Source organism: Mustela nivalis (assembly GCF_964662115.1).
Source record: "Mustela nivalis genome assembly, chromosome: 1".
Classification (NCBI taxonomy): Eukaryota; Metazoa; Chordata; class Mammalia; order Carnivora; family Mustelidae; genus Mustela; species Mustela nivalis.
In genome coordinates, this window is record NC_139020.1 from 53,543,320 (window position 1) to 53,570,083 (window position 26,764).

Genomic DNA, 26,764 nt, shown 5'->3' on the forward strand with positions numbered 1-26,764 from the left:
GAAAAACAATCTGAGAGGTTTGTAGGGGTGGGGGGTGGGAGGTTGGGGGAACCAGGTGGTGGGTATTAGAGAGGGCACGGATTGCATGGAGCACTGGGTGTGGTGCAAAAACAATGAATACTGTAACACTGAAAATAAATTTTTAAAAAAGTAAGGAGAGAGAAGAAATACAACAACAACAACAAAAAAGTTGCTTAAAACTGAATTCAAGTGCAACACCCTGATACAATCAAGTGGCTGCTGAGTGATAATAAATATAGATCTGAGGTTTAATTTTTAAGTATGAGATTTTATTTGAAAATTGATATTCAATCTTTTATTTTGCTATTGCATTAACATGAAAGTTAGTGCATAATAGTGTCAATAATCTGTTTGAAAGTCAGCAAAAAGATTTGCAAGCTGTCAACAGGTTTAAGAGCTTGTCCCAGTCATACTGACAGAAGCAATTCACAGCCTTCTTTGCTGGACACTCACAGAATGCCCAAAGTTGACATGCTAGGAAATTCTATTTTTTCTGAACCATGGTTTATCCCAGAAAATGAGTGCTTCATATTGCTGGGGTAACAAAACGGTGCAATTCACCTATGCTGCTTTTTCACCCCAAGGCAGGTGACAGAGATGGCGTCTCCATCTTGAGAAAGGCTTGAGGAGGGAATGAAGAGACATTAGCATCCTTCTTAAGCAAGGAGAAATAAAAAGTTAACTGGTCTTCCCTCCCAGGAGAGAATAGCCTCCCAATTAGCTACTCCACTAACACTGTATTCCCCAAAAATGTAAAATTCTCTCTATTCTTTTAATCCTTCTGAAAAGTTGAAACTCCTCACCAAGTTGCAAATCATTAGCATTAAGTGACATTTATGAGGTCTTGATTTGCATAACTCTGTTGAAATTGTTAATAAAATCTAAGAACAGTGCTCTCCAGAATTACATTCACATATTAATTTTTTTAATCAAAGAAGGAGTCATATAGAGACAATGACTGCAATTATCCGATCAGTTGCTGCAATCAGCAGCAAAAACAATATCCTTGAATACAAACAGTGTGACCAAAACACCCAAAATTGAGTATCAGTAGTTTTATGTAAGAGTGAGAAGACACTGCCTGTTGTCCATCGGCCTGTATTTATAAAAGAATGTGTTAACAAAAGGAGATGGAATTGAAGAAACCCAAGGCATGTTAAATTAAAAGTCGGAAGCACCTGGTTTCTTAGAACCTCAAGCCTGCTCTGTACATACACCATGGCCTTCTCTTTCCTCTTGCTTCGACATAATATTAATGTTGCTTCCTAATGATGATTTATACACAAAATCATGGTGAACACTGCATTATCAAGGCCTATTGTAAAATTTGAGGCTATCACATTAGCAATTCCAACAAAAAAACTGCAGACTCCAGAATTCTGTCCAAAATACACACACACACACACACACACACACACTCACCCTGTAAACATCCACGCTAGATGTCCTTCAAAAAACTTACTATTGTCGTAAAATCAAGAGTTGCAATCAGTGATATTTTTTGACATTTCAGAAAAGCAGCCCAGTAGCATTCTCATCCAGGATGGTCAGTTCCATGATGCCTGCAGTGAAATTGATAGACACAGAGTTCATAGGCCAATCTGCTCAACTAATGCTAGACTTGCCATGCGAAGTGACAGGGAATTGATATTTTCTACAGCCGCTTAGAGTTAGTCAATTAAGGAGTATGAAAAAATGGGAAAGACTCCTCTCATCCTATTATAGCTTATTAATTCTTGGCAGGTACTTGGACTTCCTACTTCTGTCTCTGCCTCAGGATTCCTAAACTCTGAGCAATGTTATTATTCCTTAACTATGATCTTCACTTGGAGAGCAAAGAATCTTCTGTAGTAGATAGCAAATTTGAGCTCCCCAAAATGATGTTGATTTAAGTTGCTATTAAACACACTGCTATTAGGTATGAGCACATACCTAAATATACTTCTAGTTGTTTTATTTTTGCCACAGGGAAATCCTGCAAATTATAATTATCATACAGAAACTTCATAGCAATGGAAAGTTTTCCTGGAGAAAGGAAGTACCTACCTGAAAATGTTACATATGAATTACCCCAAAATACCCTTTTTGCCAAGTTGAGGAATAATAGATTTGAGTTGTTATTCGAACAGTAAACATGATTCTCTAATTGATTTTTCTTAAAGTCTTACATTTTATTGTAACAGATTTAATCTTATTTCTATGAATATTTCAAATGGAAATTATGGTTTATGCCTTTTCTTTCCTACTTGGTGGCAACTGATAGATTGAGTTCGAATTTTTCAACTATTTAGCAATTATTCTGCTGCTGTGCTTCATCACACACTGACAGAATAAGGTGGAATGGGGCATTAGGAAGCATGGATAACAAACAGATCTACTTTTGGAAGTGTTTAAATCACTATTAACCTCCAACTCAGCATTTTATAACAAACTGTCCCTCAAAGTATAATGGTACACATTAGTCTCAAGAACATACCAGGCACCTAACAACCAGAACTGAATAGATAATCTAGTTGAATTCAAAAATCAAACCCAAAAATATCTGTAGATACCCTCTGAGTAAGGCACTCTGGGGGATACAAAGGAGGCTGTGTACCTTAATGAACTATTGCAAATAACTAGAATACAGGCTTCCAAGTGATTTAATTAGAGTAGAGAGGAAACATTTAAAAAATGAGAAAGCATATTTTTTGGAACAACCAGAAAAGCATCATGGAGGATTTCACAAAAAGACATAAAGAGTTTTTCTAGAGATCTGTTCAGACGGTAATTTATTTTTCAAAATAAATATGAAGAGAGGTAATTAAGATGAATAAATTAAAGTTCTTACAACCCACATAATCTCTTGGGCAAAAAATGGCAGAATCATTCAATTCTTGTACTTGATCTTCCTGTTCCTTATTTCCTACTAATACTACCCAGAGCATAGTGTTTTGTTTCCTTTTGTTTTTTCTTTTAAATCAAGCTGAATATAGTAGAATGGCTAAATATATTTTGATATATTTATATTGTAGAATATTAATAGTTTTGTAAAAGATAGATTTATAAGTGATTAGATGAATAAATTTCCAAAATAGATGTTGAATGGAGAAGCCAGCTGTAAAATGTTGCACATAGTATGATATTATATGTGTCATAAGCACTAAGGAAAACTCATGAGAACTTGTAATTTCATATAACTAAATCTTAAGCCCCTAATACTCAATTGACTGGAGCCTCTAGGCAATAACTGTAAACACCTGGGATTCACAAACCCAAGGGAGACATATTCTAAATTTTCACGATAGGATTCAATCCAGGAGTGGCATGAGAGAGTCAACAACTTTTGCAGAAGGAAGGATTTCAGGACAGGACTATTGTTCATTAACTTAACCTGAATACAGGATCAGATGAGGCTATAAAGGCGATGAGATGGGGGGGGGGGGTGTTCCCTGCTCTGAGCATTCAGCTCGGCTACTACCAGGCACTCAAAAGGACACTGGCAATGTTCACTGAGGAACCCTAAGAGACTCAGTGTCCTGATGGAATCCTTCTCCATCTCGTTTCCACAATCTTCAAGTACACTGGCCCCCATGTATCCAAAGTAGGTTTTATCAAGTAAAGTTATTGATATGAAGCAGCAGGAAAGGAGAATATTCAAAACTCTGCCGATTGACCAGCAATTACAAATATATTCTACACAAGACTAGTCCTGTGATTTTTTTTTTTTTTCTGCTCAGAAGAGGTCCAAATTTGAAAAAGAGCTGCAAAAAAAACCCAAAACCCTGTCTTGGAGAGTCACAATTCACATACATATTTAAATACATGAAAAGCTCTAAGAAGTCATACAGTAACAGAATCTGTTACACGTTGTTTCATTTCTCTCTAAACTCCACTGCCATATCCCTCTTCAACATATCTAAAGGCACCTAAGCCTCCATGTGTCAGAAACTGAATGATTATAGCTCCAAACCCAATCTTCAGGTGACTTCTGAAGTGTGCAAATCATTCATCAAAGGTGCAAGCCACAAAGCTCTCTCCCTCTCTATCTTCTATATACAATCCAACATCAAATCCTATTAATTCTACACGCAGAAAGCCCCTTGCTTTTCTCAATTTCTGCCATTCCCATTGTAGTACATACCACATTATCTCCTCTCTGAACTGCTGCTGTTGTTCCCTACTCAGTACTCCCATATATATTCTCTCTGCCCATATTCATCAGCTTGGCCGCCATAACAAAACATCACAAGCTGGGTGGCTTCAACAGCAGAAATTTATTTTCTCATGGCTCTGAAGATGAGAAGTCCCTGATCAAGGTACCAATAAATTTGTTTCCTGGTGAGACCTCTCCTCCTGTCTTGCAAATGGCCACCTTCTTACTTGTCCTCATGTGGCCTCTTTTCTGTACAAAGGCTGAGAGAGAACTGTGATGTCTCTCTTCTTTTAAGGACACCAGTCCTATCTGATTAAGGCCCCACCCTTATAACCTCACTTAATCTTTATTACATCCTTTTAGGCCCTAACTCCATATACAGTCATATTAAGGCATCAACATATAAATTTGGCCCGACCAAATTTATGGGGTCACAATTCAGTCTATACCACCCACTTCTCCTCTAATACCTATACTACAACCTAAGTGTTATTTTAAAAATGAAAATCTCTTCTCTTCCAAATGTCTCTTTCTTTCAAAAATGGTCTTTAAAAATATCATAGGTGCTTTCCTCATTCTGGCATCTGCTTACCTCAGCAACCTCCCTTCCAACCTCTCTTCCACTATAATGACCTTTAAATTTCTCACATATCATGTTTCTGTTTATGTGAAGTCCTCTGTACATGCTACTCCATTCCTGCATTGCCAATTTCCCTTTCCCCCCGGAAAGCTTCCCTAGCCCCCAAATACTCCAAAACTATACGACACCTCCTAGAACAGTCTATGTGTCCTATACTTCAAATACATTGCAATGATTTCAGTTATGTATTATAGATTTCTGTAATTAGTTAATTAATGTCTTAGTCCACCTGGGCTACTATAACCAAATAGACTAGGTGGCTTATAAATAACAGAAATTTATTTCTGACAGTTCTGGAGACTGAAGTCCAAGTTCAAGCACCAGCATGGTCGGGCGAGGACCCTCTTCCTAGCTCACAGCCACAGCCGTCTTGCTGCATCCTCACAAGGTGCAAGGGGCTAGGGACCTCTGTGTAGCCTCTGTTATAAGAGCACTAATCCCATTCATAGGCTCTACCCTCATGACCTAATCGTCTCTTAAGGGCCCACTTCTATCACTTTTGGCACCAGGATTTCAACATATAAATTGGAAGGCAGGCACAAATATTCAGACCATAGCACTTAATGTTTGTTTTCCTTACTAGACCATAAGCAATATGAGGCAGTGATCATGTCCATTTTGCTGATCATTATATGCACAGCATCTTGCATTGTGTTTACCATGCATACTGTGTTCACACAGTAGGTAAAACATTTGTTTAATGAATGAATAAATGTACCCAGAATTCCTCTAATTTACTTGAAAAAAAGATTGCAAGACCTACTTACAAATATTCTGTTTAACTAATATTATGCAAAACACACTTTTGGAAACATACCAGTAATCTAAACGTCCCTGGGCTAAAGATATAAACTGTCAAATAAACCCATAGGAATTTTCATTCAAATCTAAAATCCACAAGATCACAAACCTGTGAATATGAACAAATAGCAGAATTCTTATTAGAAGAGTTATAGACATATTCTTGAAAATTTTCAGGTGAATTCTGAAAGGACGGACCTCTCTCCCTCTTTCTTTTCATTCAACTTGTGACCCTGTGATCAGAATTAAAGTCCAATTCCTTAGGTATAGTGACCCATATGTATGTGATTCAAATTAATTATGATAGGTTTACTTGGCTCTAGCAATAAATTTTTTATCAGCTGATTGCTATGAGTGTGTATGTATGTGGTTATGATGAAGGAAGGATGCATGTGTCTGGCTCCACATATAGAAAATTCCTGTCATTGCACTGGGGGAACGTTACAAATAAAATATATTTTCAGGAAATTCGGATTTGTGCTATCAACTAGTGGTTTTTACCAACTAATCTTAAAGGTCCTGTCAACTCTGAGATATTATAATCCTACTTTTTCATACTTAAGAATTAATACACCAAAAAGATGGATGATATCTTGAGACCCTAGAGAAATATCATCAAGGATGTCTTTGGGGTGGTATCATCAAGGATGCCCTGGGTGGTACAGCTTGTTGGGCGGCTGACTCTAGACTTTGGCTCAGATCATAATCTCAAAGCCCCTCCTTGGCTTCATGCTGGTGGGGGGCGTGGTCTGCTTCAGGAGTCTCTCTCTCTCCCAGAGCCCCTCCCCCAGCTTGCTCACATAATCTCTCTCTTTCTCAAATAAATAAATAAATCTTAAAAAAAGACGGTGGGCACCTGGGTGGCTCAGTGGGTTAAGCCTCTGCCTTCAGCTTAAGTCTCAGGGTCCTGGGATCGAGCCCCACATCAGGCTCTCTGCTCGGTGGAGTGCCTGCTTCTCCCTCTCTCTCTCTGCCTACTTATGATCTCCCTCTTTCTCTGTCAAATAAAAAATAAAATTTAAAAAAATAAAAATGAATCAACAATAGTTTAAAAAAAAGGATGTCTTTGAATAGCAAAGGTACTAGAAGATCCATTACATAAATGACAAGAGAATTATCGTGCTCCCACCATATAGATAAGTTGAGTTGCCTGATGTCTAATTCCATAATACTAATACAAATTCTATTGTTCCAAATTACCTAGTTCATTTAAAAGGTAGCAGAAAAAATAAAGACTAAAAGTCCATGTAAAACTATGAGTAACTTAAACCAACTTATGATATATTATTGTCCCATATTGAGTTAGGTGATAGAGAAGTCTAGAAATTAAGATCATAAAACCTCATTAATTTGTTTTTCCAAACTAAGGATAATTTATATTCAGTTGATTATAAAGTTTGCTTGTATGCAATCCATCAGAAAAAAAAAAGGCTTGCTAAGCAAATGAATATCATATACAAGATTATAGAGATAATGTTTATCCTTCTTAAGTCAAACTGTTCAAGTACTTAAAATCATTTGCATATAAGCAATTAATATGCTCAATATAAGAGGTGGTTATGTATTCATTAGAGTAATTCCTATAGGACTGCTACTTGGCAAGTCGTCAGTGTGATTAAACATAAATTATATTATATATAATGGTTGAATACAACCATCAAACATTTAGAAAGTTCTTTTTATCAACCAGTTAGTAGCAGATTGTTTCATTTCATTCTTTCTAAATTCCTCATAAGTAGATGCTTATTTAGTATCCGATCAGATACTATATGTCCCATATATTTCTGAAGAATAAAAGTTCCGATTTCTCAAAACATTCCTTAATTCTGAACTTTCAGAAATTCATGCTGCCTTTCTCTACTAACTTTGATCTCCTCTTCCCTGACTTGGACCACCGCAGAGGTCTGGGCCAAAGCAGGCACTGTGGCAAATGGAGCCTCACTTGGGCACCCCCTGTTCAACCAACAAATCTGTGCAGCAAGTTGATGAGATTATAATCCAAGGTGAGGTCACCTCAGTCATGGGAAGATCTTCTAAATAAGATATCCATGGAAAGCGTTGTGTCATCTACCTTGCTCAAAACACTCTTAGTAAAAAAGACCTTGGATGCTCAGTGTAGGTTAAACTTTCATGCAAATCCTCAGAATAAGTTAATTACAAAAGAGAATGATAGGTATGGAAAGACATGGCTAAGACTGAAAACAAATCAGAGGGGCTCTAGAAAGAAAAGCAGGAAGTGGTACTAAATCTTAACTAAACACGTGCCAAGCGGCTATGAAGCTTTTTGGTCTTCCCTCCTTCTTGACTTCCTCCCTCAAAGATAAATTATCTCTCCCCAAAATGGAAATTGTGCTGAGTCTGTAACATAATGATGAATGAAAGCCCCACAAAAATTGGTTTTACATCACAGAAGAGAATAGACTCAATGAAAATTTTGTGTCATAAATAAAATTTGTGGAAATGACTTGCAAGTTATAAATGCAAGTATTATTATTCTCATCCAGGGGACATTCAAGAATTCCTAAGTGTTCCCTAAACTTTTAATGCCTTTCCTGTCACTTATCACTGACAGATGCCACAGGGCATTTTGTCTAAAATTTAATAAAGTCAATGCTCATCATAAAATCAATTAAAATGCAAGCAGCCTGCAGGCTGACTTCTTCCCTAGGTGATGAAGATGGCATGTTCTTCTCAGACCAAGTGTGCCTCTGTGTTGAGAAGCAATACTCTTCAGTTGTGTGTAAGTCAGGATACCATCCACCATTGTCACGGAACACTAATTAGTTCTTCTGAGCAGAGTCCTATGTCAACTTCCATACTTACCTCCTCTTTCCCAAAACAACCAGGGTGGTAATGACAATACTGGTGTTTTAAGGGAGAAAAAAACTATGGGTTTTTAGTATAGAAGTATAACCAATGACTGCATATAAATGACACCTAGGGGAAACAATAAAATACCTGTGTTCTTGGTCAGAATGTTCACTGTTAATAAACAATGAAAGAATCTTAGACAACATAAATGTTCTGATGTGAGTATAAATCATCAATGCTAGATTACAAACTCCTCAACTAATATTTGCATAGCAATTAACATTTACAAAACTTTTATATATATTCTCGTACTTGATATCAAAACAAACTTATAAAGTTGTATTTTACTATTGGTAATTCATACAGAAGGAAAGAGAAACTAAAAGAGGACATACAATTTATTCAAACTTATGAAGCCCAGCAGAGGCAAAAGTGGGCTCAAACTCAGAACTTCCGATTCCAGATACTCTGTTTTCCCCCATCCATCCAAGCTATCTCTGATGATTCCACAGACTTGAGAAAATAATTTCAGGTAAAATGATTTCAAGCCCAGTAGGAGTGTGGTACTCTTTAGAATAAAGAGTTTAGTACTCTTAGAAGTCTGAGACTGAAAATTTCTGAACTGAAAATTTTGAGTGGGCCCACCCAGCATGAAAATATCAGTGGTAAGGCCTTTGCTTTGGGTTCAATTCCTCAGCATGGAAATCTAGGAACATAAATTGTATCTAGAATCCAAAATACTTAGGGTCTGTATTAAAATCAAAAGTGTTCTGCTTCTCTAGGCCCGGTCTAAGTGTTGAATTTGTAGCAATGCAGAATCGTAGGCTCCATCCTAGGCCTGTTAAGTTAGAATCTGCATTTTCACAATGTCCCCAGATGATCCATATGCACTCAAAGTTTGAGAAGCATAGCTCTGGCCTAAATCTCACTGGACTTTATATTCTAGTAGAGGCAGGGTCCTGCCATTATGGAAGTTTGGGAGTGTGGGCAAAATATCTCCTATTGTCATTAGATGTACCTCCAGATTCAGTTTCTCACATTATGCTCACATCTATGCCAGCATGCTTCCCCTCTTGAAGGAATGAGGTGAACACAGTGGTTGGCCAGAGCAATTAAAAGAGAAACAGAGGGGGGAAAAAAAAGAAGAAAAGAAAAAAGACAAGCAAAACTGAAGCTAGGTGACTTGACACATTCTGCAACAAAACACTGAGGAGAGAGCATTAGAGAATCAGTGGAATATCTTATATATTAGGGGTACCTGGCTGGAACAGCAGGTTATGTGACCAACTGCTCAGTTTTTGATGAGTTTTGGCTCAGGGTCATGAGATGGAGCCCCCACATACCAGCCCAGAGTCTGCTTAAGACTCTCTCTCCCTCTCCCTTTGTCCCTCCCCGCTCAAATAAATAAATAAATCTTTAAAAAAAAAAAAAAAGTAGTATCTTTGTTCAGAAACAATGATTTTTTTATTAATTAATTCCTTTATTATCAAAGAAGTACCAAATACTCTGTTAGTCCCAGCCTTATATAGTCCTGAAAATTAGCATGAACTAATCTGTAAGTACCAATAAAACATACTACATGAGTCGAGTCACCTGGAAGCTTCAGTATGTGCTAATAATTTGTTACTGGAACTTATTTTAAAGACAACTATGATATACTTTTTAGATGACACACATTATTCTGAAATGTAATTTGCCTAAGGAAAAACAAGTGAGTCAGCAGCCTGCATCAGATTTCAAAAGTAATTCTGGAGATTTGTTCTTAGAATAATAGGGTTGTGGTTAGGAACAAAGTAGACATCTCACATTGCAAAGAAATCTGCAAATGTCCAGGGAGAGCACCAAGTCTAAGTGCAGCATGCCTTTAGGAACTGATAAAATCTGTGTCAAGACCCACAAGAACACCAACCAACTGGAAGGTCCAAAAGGAAGGGTGTTGTAGGTAACTCCCCATGTGACAGCTAGACCCCTACTAATACCCTACCTAGCAGATTAGCTCATCTTCGCAATCACTGAAACCCATTCTAACTGGAACTATTCATCATGTAAACAACATGGCCCAAAGGAAACAAAATCCTGCTTTAAATGTCAAATAAAAGGTCTTTTTTAAAGCAGATATGAAAGGAAAACAGTCCTTAGAAGAAGCCTTGACAATAGGCAATTAATAAGTTTATTTAAAGATTTTGAATGAAAAAAATCAATAAATCAGTGAAGTTATTGATCATTGCTACTCCCATGCCAGATTTCTATCCAGAGTCCCCTTTGGGGCTCAAATGTTAGGGATGTTTTTGCTTTGCTGTGACTTCCTTTTACAGCAGTGATGAGGTTGACAAAGTCAATAGTATGAAAAAACTGTTATCCTCCAAGCATTCATGCTGAAAAGGGTAACACACACAGAATATATGATACATATTTTTTTTTAATTGTAGGCAGTTGCAATGCACTGAAGTGGAATCCGTAATGCAGAAAACTCAAAAGTAAATTTATAATTGTCACAAAACATCCTACAGTGAAACAAAGCATGTGCCTTAAAAGAAAGAAGCAGAGCTTTATCTGTAATTGAAGGAAGGGTTGCAAGCCAGGGCACATAAATGGATCTTTAAGCAGTAGGGAGAGGAATGTTGATGGCACTACGGTCTTTTGGGGCCACATCAACACACAATTATCCAAGTCACCAGCTATCATATCACCTTAGAAAATATGCGATCCCTGCCTGTGTATATACAGTCATTTCTAAACCCGGTGTAAATCTTTCAAGAGCCAACACAAAAAGTCGAGATTGGACTTAATATCAAGAAATGTTTTCTAAGAAGCTGCTAAGTATAAGGCACTCAGGAACATCAGTGGTAGAAGTAAGATATCTGCATTAGCCATAAGAGCAACCACATTCATGAGTACTTCTTTATGCCCCATTTAAATCATTTTTGAAATTACTTTTTGTTGGAGAAAATGATCTCCTCACTAACCACTTATGCATTTTTACATGAATCCAACTATATCAGTCACAGGATATTCCTTTTTAGATAAAGAATAATTAGTTCCTTTTCTAAAATGGATGCAATAATTCAAAAGAATAGTAGCCATCATTTCTTGGGGAAAAAATGAATTAGCAAAAGTAAGGTCTCTCAGCCAGAACTTTCAACATGTGATATTAGGAATGTGGTGGCCTTTGGTAAGAGGTTAGAGTTGAAATGGGAGGCAAAACTTACCTGAATTTGCCAGAAAGAATGAAATGAGAGCACTGAGTATTTCCATATTCCAAAGCAGAACAATTATGAAGGCAATAAATTATGATAAAATGTGTAGCTCTGTGCAAGCACATAAAAGCATGAAGAGTTGCCAAATGCAAGCAAGTTTATGATCCACCCTGGATAGTTTTCAGTCTCTGAAAATGATAGCTAGGAAATGCATACTTGTTGAGCTGAAGAAGAAAGAAAATGCCTATCCCTAAGGTTGCACATCGTATATTTAGCTCAAGTAGAGGAAATGATCTTATGGCAAAATTACCCCCCACGGCGGGGTCTCACATCACAGCAAACATTTTTATAAAGAAAACTGCTTGCAAATCTGTCAGTAGTACATCCAAGGTAAAGAAAATATACAAACCAGTAGCCCCCTCTATTTTTAAAAAAATGTTCATGTTCTCCTACCCACTTAAGCCCCCATGTTGCATCACCACTTCCTCATATCAGGGAGATCATTGGGAGGGAGACAAACCATAAGTGACTCTTAATCTCACAAAACAAACTGAGGGTTTCTGGGGGGAGGGGTTTTGGGAGAAGGGGGTGGGATTATGGACATTGGGGAGGGTATGTGCTTTGGTGAGTGCTGTGAAGTGTGTAAACCTGGTGATTCACAGACCTGTACCCCTGGGGATAAAAACATATGTTTATAAAAAATAAAAAATTAATTTAAAAAATAAATAAATAAAATAAAATAAAAGGATAAAAAAAATGTTCATGTTATAAGTGAATCGAAAAGGCATGAAAAAGAAGAGAGAAAGGAAGTCAAAATGAAGGAAGAGGAAATGACTCATTCGGGAGTTCTTTAGTGCTCCCAGAGTTTTTAAATTAAATTCAAAATAAAAGTTTCCAAAATAAAGAAACGTCAACCCAAATCCTTGTTAACAAAAGTGAAAGAGTCTCTATTAAATAGTCAGCTTGTTATTTTTTTCTAAGTTTAATTTTATAGTTAAGAAGTGTGACCACAGAGGACGTAAACTTGAAATGAAAATAATGCGTTTATTAGACGAATAAAGGTGAAGCACATTACAGCCAAAGACGATGACATTGCTGAAAGGAGGAACTTTGAAGTGATAAGGAAAAATGAACAGGGGAGGAGAAGAAAAGAATTGGGAGAAATGGAGCACGAAGAACATTATTTTGTGTAAATTAAAATTAAATGTAAAAGGATGACAGTAGCTGTGATCTCGTCAGGCTGAGGTATTTTGGTGGCAGACGGTAATATGAGAATTATAAGCAATTTGCAAACCACAAGTCTGCAGGCATGCACATTTCTCCTCTCCTGTGTCTGTTAATCAAGTTTGTTGTTTTTTTCTTTTTTTTTTTTTTTTCATGGAGAAAAACAAATTCCAAAATACCAGTTTCATGAACCCCTGCCAAAATCAGGAACAGTTTGGTCCCTGGCGATGACAGTCCCCCTGCAAGATGCAGGCAAAATTGGGCAAAAGATGCAGTGTTTTTATGGTGCCTCCATCTGATAGCAGCATTCCTAGAGCCTGCCTTTCAGGCAGAATGCAGACTGCCCCTTTCTCCAGGCTGTCTCTGATTTGGCAACAGTCCCCTGACCCCTCTCCAGGCTTGTCAGCATCACAACTCTCCTTCTCTAGACCCATATCAAAAATGGTCTGGCTCCATCTCCTCTCCTCTACTAAGAGCTAACACATAGTGCTTGCTATATGCCAGGCATGTTGACATATATTAATGCATTGAAAATATGTCATCCTCAAAACCACCTGATGCAGTTTGCACTATTCTGACCCTCATTTCACAGATGTGCAAAAGATTATAATCTATGTAGGGAGTTTTCATTTTGTGCAGAGTGCAACAGAAAGCTTTTTTTTTTTTTTTAGAGTATTTTTTTTTAAGATTTTATTTATTTAGAGAGGCAGGCAGAGAGAGAGGAGGAAGCAGGCTCCCTGCTGAGCAGAGAGCCCGATGTGGGACTCGATCCCAGGACCCTGAGATCATGACCTGAGCCGAAGGCAGCGGCTTAACACACTGAGCCACCCAGGCGCCCCACAACAGAAAGCTTTTAATAGGATTTTAAGCTGCAGAGTGACATGACCAGATTCATATTTTTAAAAATCTCTTTTGTAGGAAATGGATTGGAGGAACAAGAGTAAATACAGAGAGACAAAGAAAAAGGCTATCATAATAGAACCATCCAGAAGGTGTGGTGGTTCCATGGTTGTGCAAGAAAGGATGAGCTATGGTCATTTTCAGGGTGTATTTTAGAAGCTGAGCTGACCAGACATGGTATTGACATGAATGCAGGCAAAGAACAAAAGACAGGACTTTATGAAGACTCCCATGGTAGACAGTTGGGAAAGACTGAAAAAATGGAAAAGCTGAAACCAAGAGTTCAGTTTTTAATATATTGTGTATAGTTGGTCTTAAGCCTCCACCCTAGTGTTTAATCAAAATATGATTTGATTGGCTCCAAGGTGGAAGGCAATAAGAGAAATATTTATGAATCTTGGAAAAAAGGAGACATTCTTTTCCAAGGCAGGGGCTCTAAAAAGGGAATCAGTTCTAGAATTCCCAGCACTGTGCAGTGTCCCTTGTGTAGCTATAATAGAACAAAGCTTGTTTCTGTAGCAGAGAGCCTGAGGCAGCCAAACCATGATGTCTTTTGCCCAGCCAGGAATGGTATGGGACAGAAGCCCAATGTCTCTGGCCCCTAGAACAGTGCTGAATATCTGAATGGGGAGTCCTGAAGTATCTTGCAATCATGACAAGCCCTCTCCCCACACCCCACCACAACTGAGAGCTTACAGCCAGCCTCCAGATGGTAACACCAATATCTCCAATGATGGGAGCACAGAGCAACAGCCAAAGGCCAACGACCAGACAGGATGAGTGACATCCTACTTTGTGTATGTCTGTATGAGAGAAAGAACAAGTTGCACCACATGCTTCCCTCGGATGCCAGAACTTGGGCCACTTTGAAGAAAACGCTGGGGAGGAAGAAAATTCAGAATTAACTCAGTTTACAACAGAAACAATAAGACAACGCATAAAGGTAACTCAGTTTACCTGAGTTATTATTTAACTAGTTACTATTTAACTAGGTAACTACAGTTTACCTGAGTTAAAACTATTACAATTAATGTGTTTTGCCTTGAAGCAGAATGTGGATTGATAAAGTTTCCTCACTTAAGTAAACTTACTTGGAAATTTCCACCAATTACAACAGTAATGACTGGTATTTATCCTTCAGTTCCCCCTCACAATCTTCTGGGAGATTCTGTGAGGTGCTTTACAGGGGGATACAAACATTCAATCCATAACATGCTCCTTTTTCTCCTTTTCTGCCTCTAACTCTTTTAGATAGAATTTAAGTGGCAACTTAAGTATCAGTTCCTCATTTATTCACTTATCCAAAAAAATATTTATAGAAAGCCTATTATTTGCCAAGAGTTGGTTCTAAGTTGCTGGTAAAACATCAGAAAAGAAGAAAAATAAGATCAATAAGCAGTCATTCTAAATGTGAGGAAGGGTGGCTGGGATAGGGGAGTATGGAATAGATAATACAAAAGTAATCATGTCCTACGGTTAGAATAACACAGGTTATCTGATAGAGAACAAATGGGGAAGTATCATAGCTGGAGCTGCCTTAAACCAGAGTTAATTATTTACATCATCCCACTCTTTGCAACCTTAGGTAGTTTGATTTACATGAGAATGTATTATCATTGTTATTTAATTGTATCTCTATGTAAACTTGCCACTGCCATAAAACAAAGTTAGAAGTGCCCTATATGGAGCAGTATAATGGGTTAGAAAGGGTACAGGCTTCAATGTACAGACCTCTACTGCATTCCTATACACTTAATAATGAAGCAGGAAGGGTGCCTGGGTGGCTCAGTGGATTAAAACCTCTGCTTTCGGCTCAGGTCAAGATCCCAGGGTCCTGGGATTGAGCCCCACATCTTGGATCTCTGCTCAGCAGGGAGTCTGCTTCTTCCTCTCTCTGCCTGCCTCTGTGCCTACTTGTGATTTCTGTCAAATAAATAAATAAAATCTTTTAAAAAAAAATAATAATGAAGCAGGAAAAAGGGAAATTAACAAAACAATCCCATTTACAATTGTACCAAAAACAATAAAACACCTAGGAATAAACTCAACCAAAGAGGTCAAAGACCTGTACTTTGAAAACTGTTATAAAATGATGAAAGAAATTCAAGACAATATAAAGAAAAGTTTCATACACTTGAAATGGAAGAATATTGTTAAATATCTACACTTCCCAAAGCAATCTACTCATTTAGTACAACCCCTATAATAATACCAATAACATTTTTCACAGGATGAGAAAAAAGAATCCTAAAATCTGTATGGAACTGAAAAAGACCCCAAATAGCCAAAGCAATCTTGAAAAAGAAGAAAAAAACTTGAGGCATCACAATCCCAGATTTCTAGATATACTACAAAGCTATAGTAATCAAAATAGTATGGTACTGGCATAAAAGCAGACATAGATCAATGAAACAGAACAGAGAACCCAGAAATAAATCCACGATTACATGGTCAATTAATCTTCAACAAGGGTAAAAAGAATATGCAATGGGAAAAAGACAATGTCTTCAACAAGTATTGGGAAAACTGGACAGCTACATGCAAAAGAATGAAACTGGACCATTTTCTTTCACCATATACAAAAATAAACTCAAAGGGATTAAAGGCCTAAATATGAGACTTGAAACCATAAAAATCGTACAAGAGAACACAGTCAGTAATTTCACTAACACTAGTCATAGCAACTTTTTTCTAGACACAGCTCCCAAGGCAAGGCAAACAAAAATAAAAATAAACTTTTGGAAATACAACAAAATAAAAGGCTTCTGCACAGCAAAAAACAATCAATAAAACTAAAAAGCAACCTACCAAATGGGAGAGAAATTTGAAAATGACATCTCTAATAAAGGATCAGTATCTAAAATACATAAAGAACTTATACAACTCAACATCCAAAAAGTACATAATCCAATTAAAAATGGGAAGAACAGGGGCGCCTGGGTGGCTCAGTGGGTTGAGCCGCTGCCTTCGGCTCAGGTCATGATCTCAGGGTCCTGGGATCGAGTCCCGCATCGGGCTCTCTGCTCAGCAGGGAGCCTGCTTCCTCCTCTCTCTCTCTGCCTGCCTCTCTGCCTACTTGTAATCTCTCTCTGTCAAATAAATAAATAAAATCTTAAAAAAAAAATGGGAAGAACACACGAACAGACATTTTTCCAAAGAAGATATACAAATAGCCAACAGACACATGAAAAGATGCTCAATATCATTAATCATCAGGGAAATGCAAATCAAAACTACAATGAGAGGGTGCCTGGGTGGCTCAGTAGTTAAGTCTCTGCCTTTGTCTCAGGTCATGATCCCAGAGTCCTCGGATCAAACCTGCATCAGGCTCCCTGCTCAGTGGAGAGTCTGCTTCTCTTTCTACCCTTCCGCCCTGCTTGTGATCTCTCTCTCTCTCCCTCTCTCTAATAAATAAATAAAATCTTCACACACACACACACAAAAACTACAATGAAATATCCCCTCACACCTGGCAGAATGGCTAAAAGCAAAAACAAAAGAAACAAGTGTTGGCTAGGATGTGTAGAAATAGGAACCCTCACGCACTGCTGGTGGAATGCAAACTAGTGCAGCCACTATGGAAAACAGAATGGAGGCTCCTCAAAAAATTAAAAGTAGAACTAACCTATGATCCAATAATAATACTACTGCCTATTTATCCAAATAATACAAAAACACTAATTCAAAGGGAAACATGCACCCCAATGTTTACTACAGTGTTATTTACAACAGCCAAATAATGGAAGCAACCCAAGTATCCATCAACAGATGAACTGATAAAAAAGATGTGGTTTCACACATGCGTGTGCATGCATACACACACACAGAGGAATATTATTCAGCCATAAAAAAGAAGGAAATCTTGCCATTTGTAACAACATGGATAGGGCTAGACAGTATAATGCTAAGGAAAATAAGTTAGAGAAAGACAAATACCCAAAGACTCTATTGATATGTGCAATTTAAAAGACAAAACAAATGATCAAAGAAAACAGAGAGAGAAAACAAGAAACAGACTTCTAACTATAGAGGACAAACTGATGGTTACCAGAAGGGAAGAGGGTGGAGAGTAAAATAGGGGAAGGGAATTAAAGAGTACCCTGATGATGATGAGCACTGAGTAATGTAGACTGTTGCTGAATTACTGTATTGTACACACCTGAAACTAATATAACCCTGTATATTAACTATACTGGAATTAAAATTTTAAAATATTAATAATAATAAAAAAGAAAGGCTGTAGGCTTCAAGGTCCAAGAGATGAGTGTTCCGATCCCTGATCTGAATCTTGCTAGTTGTGTCCCTTTGGGTAAGTCACCTGACCTCATAAAACCTTATCTTACCTATCTGCAGTGTTGAGAATAGGAACACTGAACTCAAAGTTTTGTTACAGTTATCAAAATAATAATAAAATTAAATAATATACGTTTACTTAGTTTGATTAAAAAGTCTCAACTCATTGAACTATAAATCTGAAATTGTTTTACCATTTTCCAAAGGAAAACCTATTCAAATGTATCTTTTCAACCTCTGTTCCACCTAGGAACAAACTCCTTAAAGATCTCTGAGCCCATGCTTATACCATTTCTTCAGTTTAGGTTTAGTCTCTGAGCCCACGCTTATACCATTCTTAAATTTATCTCATATCTTCTATTTCTCCCTCTTCTACAATAGCAAGGCACCCCATTAACTGACAGTGTTTGGGGTAGGGAGGAAGGAGGGTGGACTCCAGGTAAAGTACCCTCTGCCTAAGCTTCAGTTGCAGGTGGAAGTGGGGAGACATCTGCTCATGTGAGTGACCACAATACCTGGTAAATAATCCACCATTCTCTTTCCTTTAATTGTTGAGATTCTCTGTTGAACACTGGATGCTTGTCAATTCCACCTCTGAAAGAGATATCCAAGTGTGTGGGCTCTTTGTAGGTTCATAGGAGTGATATCACTCTGCATAATCTCCTGGCTGGGAGACCAGGCTGAAGCTAAGTCTATTCCTTTCTGCTCAATACCAGCCTTCATTAGCAGTGTTTTTGATACAAACAGGAAAATCACATATCCTTACTAAATGAGGGGAATAGAGTTGAGCCTGTCACTCTACTCAAAACCCTGTCATCTCTCTCTTTCCTGCCCTTCCATCCACGCCCAGAACCATCAGGTGGTATGCTGGCTCAGTGGTTCAGCACCATTCAGGAAAGAGAAGGTCATCGTTGTAGACCTCATAGAAAGGGAAGTACTCAGGCATTTACTACCAATATCCACACAACATACATCAAGGCCTCCCTGGAACCCACCACACTTAAGCATAATGTCAAAATCATTATCACAGAGGTCTTCCAATCACTGCAAACTCTTACTTACACCACCACTCCAGCCATATCCCATGCCACTCCCACCCCTTGCCATCTGTATCCTTGCCTAACTTTGTCTTAAAGACTTTATTTTTTGAGACAGAGAGATAGAGAGAGACCACACAAGCAGGGGGGAAAGGGGAGGCAGAGAAAGGAGGACAAGGAGATTCTTCCCTGAGCAGGGAGCCTGACCCGGGCTCCATTCCAGGACCCTAGAATCATGACCTGAGCTGAAGGCAGATGCTTAACCCACTGAGTCTCCCAGGTGCCCTCTCACTATCTTCTTTATGATTATCAAATATACCATGCTATTCCTCACCTCGGTGTAAAGACAGATGAGAAGCATTCCACAGTGTGAGGAACACCAATATTTTATGGTGGGTTTAAAGTAGGAAAAGATGGCAAAGGAAACAAGAGAGATATCCAGTAAGGAAGGAAGAAAACCAGAGCATGTGGTATGGCAGAAGTGAAGTAAGGAGAGTGTTTCTACATAAAGTAAGAGGTCAACTGTATCAAATGCCACCATAATGAAGCCCAAGAATTGGTCTTTAAATTCGACCAGCTGGAGGAGACCAGTGACCTTGAAATAAATGTTTTAGTAGAGTAGTGAGGACAGAAGTCAGATTGAAGTACCATAAAGGTGAATGGGAGATAAAGAACTAGATGATCTTTAAGATAATTATACTTAATAGAAGGAACAGTATTTATTAGCACTTAAATTATGTTAATTTAAAGTGTACTTACTCTTTGCCAGACACTGTGCTTAGCACATTACAAGCATTTTTTTCATGACTCCTCACTGGGACACATTTAGTGATGTCACTGAATCTAGACAGACTAAATAAATTGACCAAAAACATAGCTAGCAAGCTGTGGCTGACAGAATAACGGCCCCCAAAGGTATCCAGGGTCTAATCTCTGGAAATTGTAATGTTGCCTTATATGGCAAGAGGGACTTTGCAGATATAAGGCTCTTGAGATGGGATTATCAGCCTGAGTTACCCAGATGGGCCCTAAGTGTGATAGAATTGTCCCAAAAGAAAGAAGGAGAGAAACATGACACAGAAGAGAGAAGACAAAGTCATAATCTCAGCAGAGAGATATGAAGATGCTTTACTACTAGTTTTGAAGCAAGAAGCCCTCTGTCCAAAGACTACAAAGCATGCAGCTCTAAAACCAGGAAAAGCCAAGCAAACAGATTTTCCTAGCAGCCCTGAACTTCAGCCCAGGAAACTGGTTTCAGACTTCTCATCTCCAGAACTGTAAGAATAAATTCCTATTGTTTGAACCCACCAAGTTTGTGGTAATTTGTTATGGAAGCCCTAGGAAACTAACACATATGTGGCTGTGATTCTTTCTCACAATACAATTCCACAATAAATTGAAAGATCAGACATATAAAAAATAAAGAGAAGGCAGAAGAGGAAGAAAGAAAGAAAAAAGGGAAGTGAAGGAAGTAGAGAGGAGGGGAAAGGAAAGGAAAAATGGGGGAAAGTTAAGAAGATAATAAGAGGATAGAGGAGAATAAGGCCCCACATATTCTTGAAGTGACATCACAACTGCCCACAGCAACTTCGCCTCAGACACAACTGGCCCAACCTGAGTCAGGACTGAGTTGGCACTTGGCCCACAGTCCAGAGTTAGCTCTAGGGCATAAAATCACAACACAGAGTAATCTAGACTCATGTAGTCCTAGTTTAGACATGGACCGGCTTAGCAATTGTTGGGGACAGCTAACCATTAAAGATACAGTATTAAATGCTATAAGGTGGGGGCACTTGGGTGGCTTGGTCAGTTAAACATCAGACTCCTGATCTAAGGGTTGTGATTTCAAGACCTATAAAAAATAAAATAAATTCTGTGAGATGAAGTTCAAAAAAATCAACTTGATTCATTTTCGCATCAGCAACTCAAGTATGCCTTAATTTGCTTTTTTGTTTTTTTGGTTTTTTGTTTAATATATTTTGGGGGAGCCTGGGTAGCTCAGTCAGATAAGCGTCATTTGCTTTCGGCTCAGATCATGATCTCATGGGTGGTGAGATCCAGCCCAGCATCCGGCTCCAGGCTCAGCAGGGAGTCAGCTTAAAGACTCCTCCTGCCTCTCCCTCTACTCACTCTCTCTCATTCTCTCTCTCAAATAATTTTTTTTAAAAAAGATAATTTTGTAACTTTTTTAATGTTATTATCTTGTTATTACTTATTAGTGTCTATCATTTGTTATAATGAAATTATGTTGAGACAACTTCACTTAACATGCTCTAATAACTGATCTATTTTCAAAAAGGAATTTTATACATGTATTATTATTTAGATACATTATTTAACTTCATGATGAAATAATGTTCTTTTATATATTAATCAGTGACCATATCTTCTTTTTAAGATTTTATTTATTTGAGAAACAGAAAGAGAGAGAGAGAGAGGAAGGAGCCAAGGGAGAAGGACAAGCAGACCCTGCTTGTCCTTGACCCTTGCTGAGCACAAAGCTGGATGCATGGTTTCAATCCCAGGACTGAAATCATGCCCCCAGCAGAAACCAAAAGTCAGACATTCAACCAACTGAGCCATGTAGCACTCCAAAGGCCATATCTTAAAACATATACCTGTATCCAATTTTTAATAAAGCAGAAGGAAACAAATAAAACAGCAGAAAAACATAATTTGTGTGTCTAACACTACCACTCAAAAAAACTGATGAAACTTATTAAAACGTCTGTCCCTTAGGTTCAAGGGCATCTGAGAGTAAGGCATAATGACTGAGTTCTTAACCCTGACTTGCCATGCTCTCATAGGATTCTCTTCCTAGTTGGGAGTTAAGGTTACATAATTTTTTCCTAAGGAAATGAGAAACTGCATTTTGAAGTTCTCTAAGATTTTGAAGAGATTAGAAGAGAAACATTTGGAGTCCATATATAGATTGTGAATATCTGCAGCTGGGATTTTCCAAATTTGCTAACAAACAGTCCTCATATTATAGAGCTGAAACCCACATTTTAAGGGAGAATTAAGAATTAGTAAGGCTAGAGAGGAAGGTGTGTTGGGGGAAGAAATGCAGAAAGAAATTTAATTCAGTCTCTCCCTTTCAAGAACAAAAAGGGGAAATAGCAACCAATAACATAACATACGGAGTGTCTGTCTGGGGATGAAAATGCCAGGTAAAGAGGTCTTAAATTGAAATCCTCAGAAGACAGACTTATCCTTCCCTCCTGAAAATTCTTAACCCTGCTCCTGGAGTCTGTCACACAAAGGACCGGGTAACAGCGACATCTAGTGTTTAAAGTGATGGAGGACAGTGAAACAAATGCTCAGTGAGAGCTGAGAGTAAAGCTCTGGAACAGAGCTGCTCTATTAAAAGTTTCCTGATTTACATGGCAAAAAAAAATTGTATTCTGATGGAATCAGAGAGCCCTGTCTCCCAGAAAATGATAGTGTTCTGGGTCAACATTTAGAAAAGTCACTTAGTGTTCATTGCTGGACAATGGGGAAAGCTGTAGTCATATCATATCACACCACCTCAGTCTTGGAATGGGAAATGTGGCAATATTGCTGGGATTTAAAAAAAAAAAAAAAAAAGAGCATTATCAAATGGCTACAAGAGGTTATGCTTCCCTGACGGGAGAAAGGCAGCTGAATACGCTTCTGAATGCCAACCCTAAAAACCTATCCAAAGATATTAAATTTCACTTTTTTTTTTTTTTTAAATTTCTCTCCATACTACTTTCTGCTGTCAACAGAAGAGGCCATCGTAGGCCATTTTCTGGCAGCTGAAATTCTGGCACTCAGCCCTGTGAGTTAGACCTAGAGCTACGCTGCTCTGCCCTTCTTTGCCTCAGGTGCCAGCCCAGCATCCTTTTGTCTGGTTGCCAGGTCAATAATCTCTCTTGGCATCTGCCTTTTTCACCCCTTCCCTCCTCCTCCCCCTCCATCAAGAAATCTAATTCCAAGCTGGCAGGCAGAAGGTCAGAAATCTTTGAAAGCTGCTGCTTCCACCGCCTACACTCGGATCTTGCCTCTGTACGTACTGCCAAATGCCAACATACTTTTCTCCCTCCTCCATAACATTCTGTATCTCTATAATGCCCAGGTTGTCATCTGAATCTTGCCCTCACATCTGCTTCCTTCCCCTTCCTCGGCAGCAGAGCTATCTTTTATTAGTAACATTCTGCCGTGTCTGTCCCAAAGGCTCAGCACATCTTGTCATCTGTCCAGGGATCGGCAGCCTCTTCAGAGCTGGTGACTCTGGGGCTTGCCACCGTCAGGGGTGTCAAGAGGCCTGGAGCAGGCCCAGGGCATCTGGGAAAAGGAGAGCTGACAGCACCATGAAACCCACACAATCGTATCTTTGAAAAGTGGGCCGCATTCAGCAAATGACTGTAAGCTAGTGTGACAGAAAAGACAAAGGACAGAGTCACACCCAACCTGAAGAGGTGACAGTTTTATTTCTTTATACATTTTGAAATGACATATTCAAAGCTACTTTAGAACAGTCTTTCAGGGGGAAAAAAAAATCTTTTAAATATCTTGCATGATTTTTGCCCACTCTGAAAGAATGCTTTAGAACACGTTTAGAACACTAGGGATCTTATATATTTCTTAGTTTTAAAGAGGAGACCATGTCAATGTTTAATTTTGAAACTACATTGTATATAAATTATATTCTTAAAAAATGGGATTTTCATCTCACATCTTTTTAACCTCATGTAACCACTGTACTAACTCTCTCAATTCTCTTCCCAAACAGCAAAATCCAAGCTACCCACCCACCCCAAAAAAGGAACAAAAGGTAACACAAGTATTGGAAAAAAAACTAAAAAAGAGAAAAGGTAATTTCTATGATACAAATATCTATCAAATGGAACCTGAAAATTACTCCAAAATCTGTAAAACAAGGAAAATGTTTATTAGTAGCAACTCAGAAAAGATGGCAACATTTTGAACTACTAAAAAAAAGTGAAGTTACAAAAAAAAGTCTCTGAAGTGTACTTTAGAAATTTTATTACTTCTGTGTTGCTGTTATACACATAACATTGTGTTAGGACCCTTGACAAAATTACTTAAACAAGGATATTATATGGGGATCATTTAGTTCTACCCCATTTTTTTTTTTATGTGAACTGAAACAGAAGTCTAAAGATTTGGACTGTTTTTCCTAATGCTAAAGCAGGAAACAGGCCTAACTTTTTGATTCCCGATCCAGTGTTATATGTAGCATTTTTGAATACTAAAAGGATGTGGTTGTGAAACAGATTATGTTAGGGGCTGAATTCTGTCCCGCAGAATTCATATGTTGAAGCCGTAAGTCCCAGTATAGTAATACTTGGATACGGGGTTGATAGGGAGTAATCAGGTTTAGATGAGGTCATGAGGGTGCAGCCACCATGATAGAATTAGTGCCCTTGTAGAAAAGAAAGAGAAACAGACTTAACTACAGAGAACCAACTGAGGGTTGCTGGAAGGGGAGGAGGGAGGGGAGATGGGCTAGGGATGCACTAAGGGGGATTAAGGAGGGCACTTGTGATGAGCACTGGGTGTTGTATTTAAATGCTGAGTCACTGAAATCTCCACTTGAAATTAATATTACCTCGTATGTTAACTAACTGGAATTTAAATAGAAACTTGAAAAAAGACCAAAAAAAAAGAGGAAGAGAGACCAGAGCTCTTACTCTCTGGCTCTCTCATTTTCTCTTTCTCTCTCTCTCTCGTTTTCCAATCTCTGTCTCAGTATATACAACAGAATATTACTCAGCCATCAAAAAGAATGAAATATTGCCATTGCAATGACTTGGATAAAACTAGAGGGTAGTATGCTAAGCAAAATAAGTCAGTCAGAGGAAGACAGATATCATGATTTCACTCATACTGGAATTTAAGAAATAAAACAGATGAACACAAAGGAAGGGAGGGAAAAATAAAATTAAATTAAATTAAATCAGAGAGGGAGACAAACCATAAGAGACTCAATCATAGGCAACAAAACTGAGGGTTGATAGAGGGAAAGGGGGGCGGTCAAAGGAGGGGGTAACCAGGTGATGGGCATTAAGGAGGACATATGATGTACCAAGAACTGGGTGTTATACGCAACTGATGAATCACTAAACTCTACCCTGAAACTAATAATACACTATATGTTAATTACTTGAATTAAAAAAAAATAAATTGGGCACCTGGGTGGCTCAGTGGGTTAAGGCTCTGCCTTGGGCTCAGGTCATGGTGTCAGGGTCCTGAGAACGAGCCCTGCATCCCGCTCTCTGCTCAGCAGGGTGCCTACTTCTCCCTCTCTCTCTCTCTCTCTGCCTGCCTCTCTGCCTACTTGTGATCTCTCCTTCTCTGTCAAATAAATAAATAAAATTGCTTTTAAATTTCCTATAAAAATAAATAAATAAAATTAATCAAATAAGAATAAAAAAATGACATTCTTTCCCCAGATTGTGTAAAAGGAAAAATAAAAGAACACAGAAACAGACTGTAAAGAGTGATGATGATTATAAGATTCAGACATCACATGTTGATGGCCCAGAGACAGTGCTTAGAACTTGCTCCTCTCTCACCATGTTTTATTTGTGTTGCTAAGAAGACACTCAGTTTAAGATGACTGGAAGCCAGTATGTCATCCAGGGACTAATGCTAAAGAGAACGATGGACAGAATGAACAGTCTGCTGCAAGCTAAAAGAATAACAGAAGGTTTCTCTATCTTCTACAGATTTGTGATGGACTGATGGTGAATGTTTGCCTATGGCTACAGCTCTCAAAAGCACCTTTCGTTATTCTTTTAAAAGTGGTACATCAAAAGAATTCCCTGATCATCCAAAAGCAAAGTATTCACTGAAACCAGTTGCAACTCAGTAGAAGACGACACCACAATCCAACATACCTGAGTTGAAATCCACTACTTTTTGATTATGTGATCTTGAGTCAGGCACTTAACCACACAAAGCCTCACTTTCAATCTTTAATGTGGAAATAATACACATCCACAGTCTCTTACATGAAATCTTGGGGCTATTACATAAAGCAATACAGGACAGATACTGAATTTAATATAACACCCATCATGTTCGGGCCAGCACTTAGTAAAGCAAACACGCTGATATTCCATCACAAAAATATATCAATAATCAACTGATTGAGAAAATAAAATTTATCAAATGACAATTCGAGTCAGGTGTTTGTCACCAAATTTAAAAGATAACATTCTCATTTAGAGGTTTCTGGGTTTTGGAATTATAGATACAGGATGGGTGTTCCATAAATATATTCATCCTAGAGTGACAGTGGGGAATAAATGACTCATGGAGGACAGAAACTCTTAAATATGACTATGTAGGATGAATTATAAATTGAATTATAAATGAGAATCCAAGGAATTCCAGGGTACCCATGTCCAAGCAAAAACAAATCTTTGCTGAGATAAACTCCCTCTTCTCAGATAACTGACATCCAGATGCCAAGTGATCTGAGAAGCAATTGTAAAGGTGCATAGATCCCCTGTTTCTTTCTTCCACTCAATATTCCTTTCTTCAAACCCAGTTTCTCCAAGCCCATAGGAGCCAGCTTTTCTGCAGTGTGGGGAAGGGAGGTGCAATCAATAGCATTTTCCTTTTCTTAACACCACATCTGCCCTCTTTTTCCTCACTCCTTGCCCTGTGAGTCCCCAAGGAAGAGGAAAGAGCTTTGGACATTGCTTTATAG

The 26,764-nt window shown here is 38.2% G+C and overlaps 1 long non-coding RNA gene across 1 annotated transcript in view; it reads right to left on the reverse strand.

Moving 5' to 3' along the window:
- Positions 1 to 1,498: 1,498 nt before the first annotated feature.
- LOC309847113 overlaps positions 1,499 to 26,764 on the reverse strand; it is a 154,855-nt gene continuing 129,589 nt past the window's right edge. Inside the window, exon 7 of the long non-coding RNA XR_014302324.1 lies at positions 1,499 to 1,583. This is a non-coding gene — a long non-coding RNA (uncharacterized lncRNA). The remainder of the gene's footprint in view (positions 1,584 to 26,764) is intronic.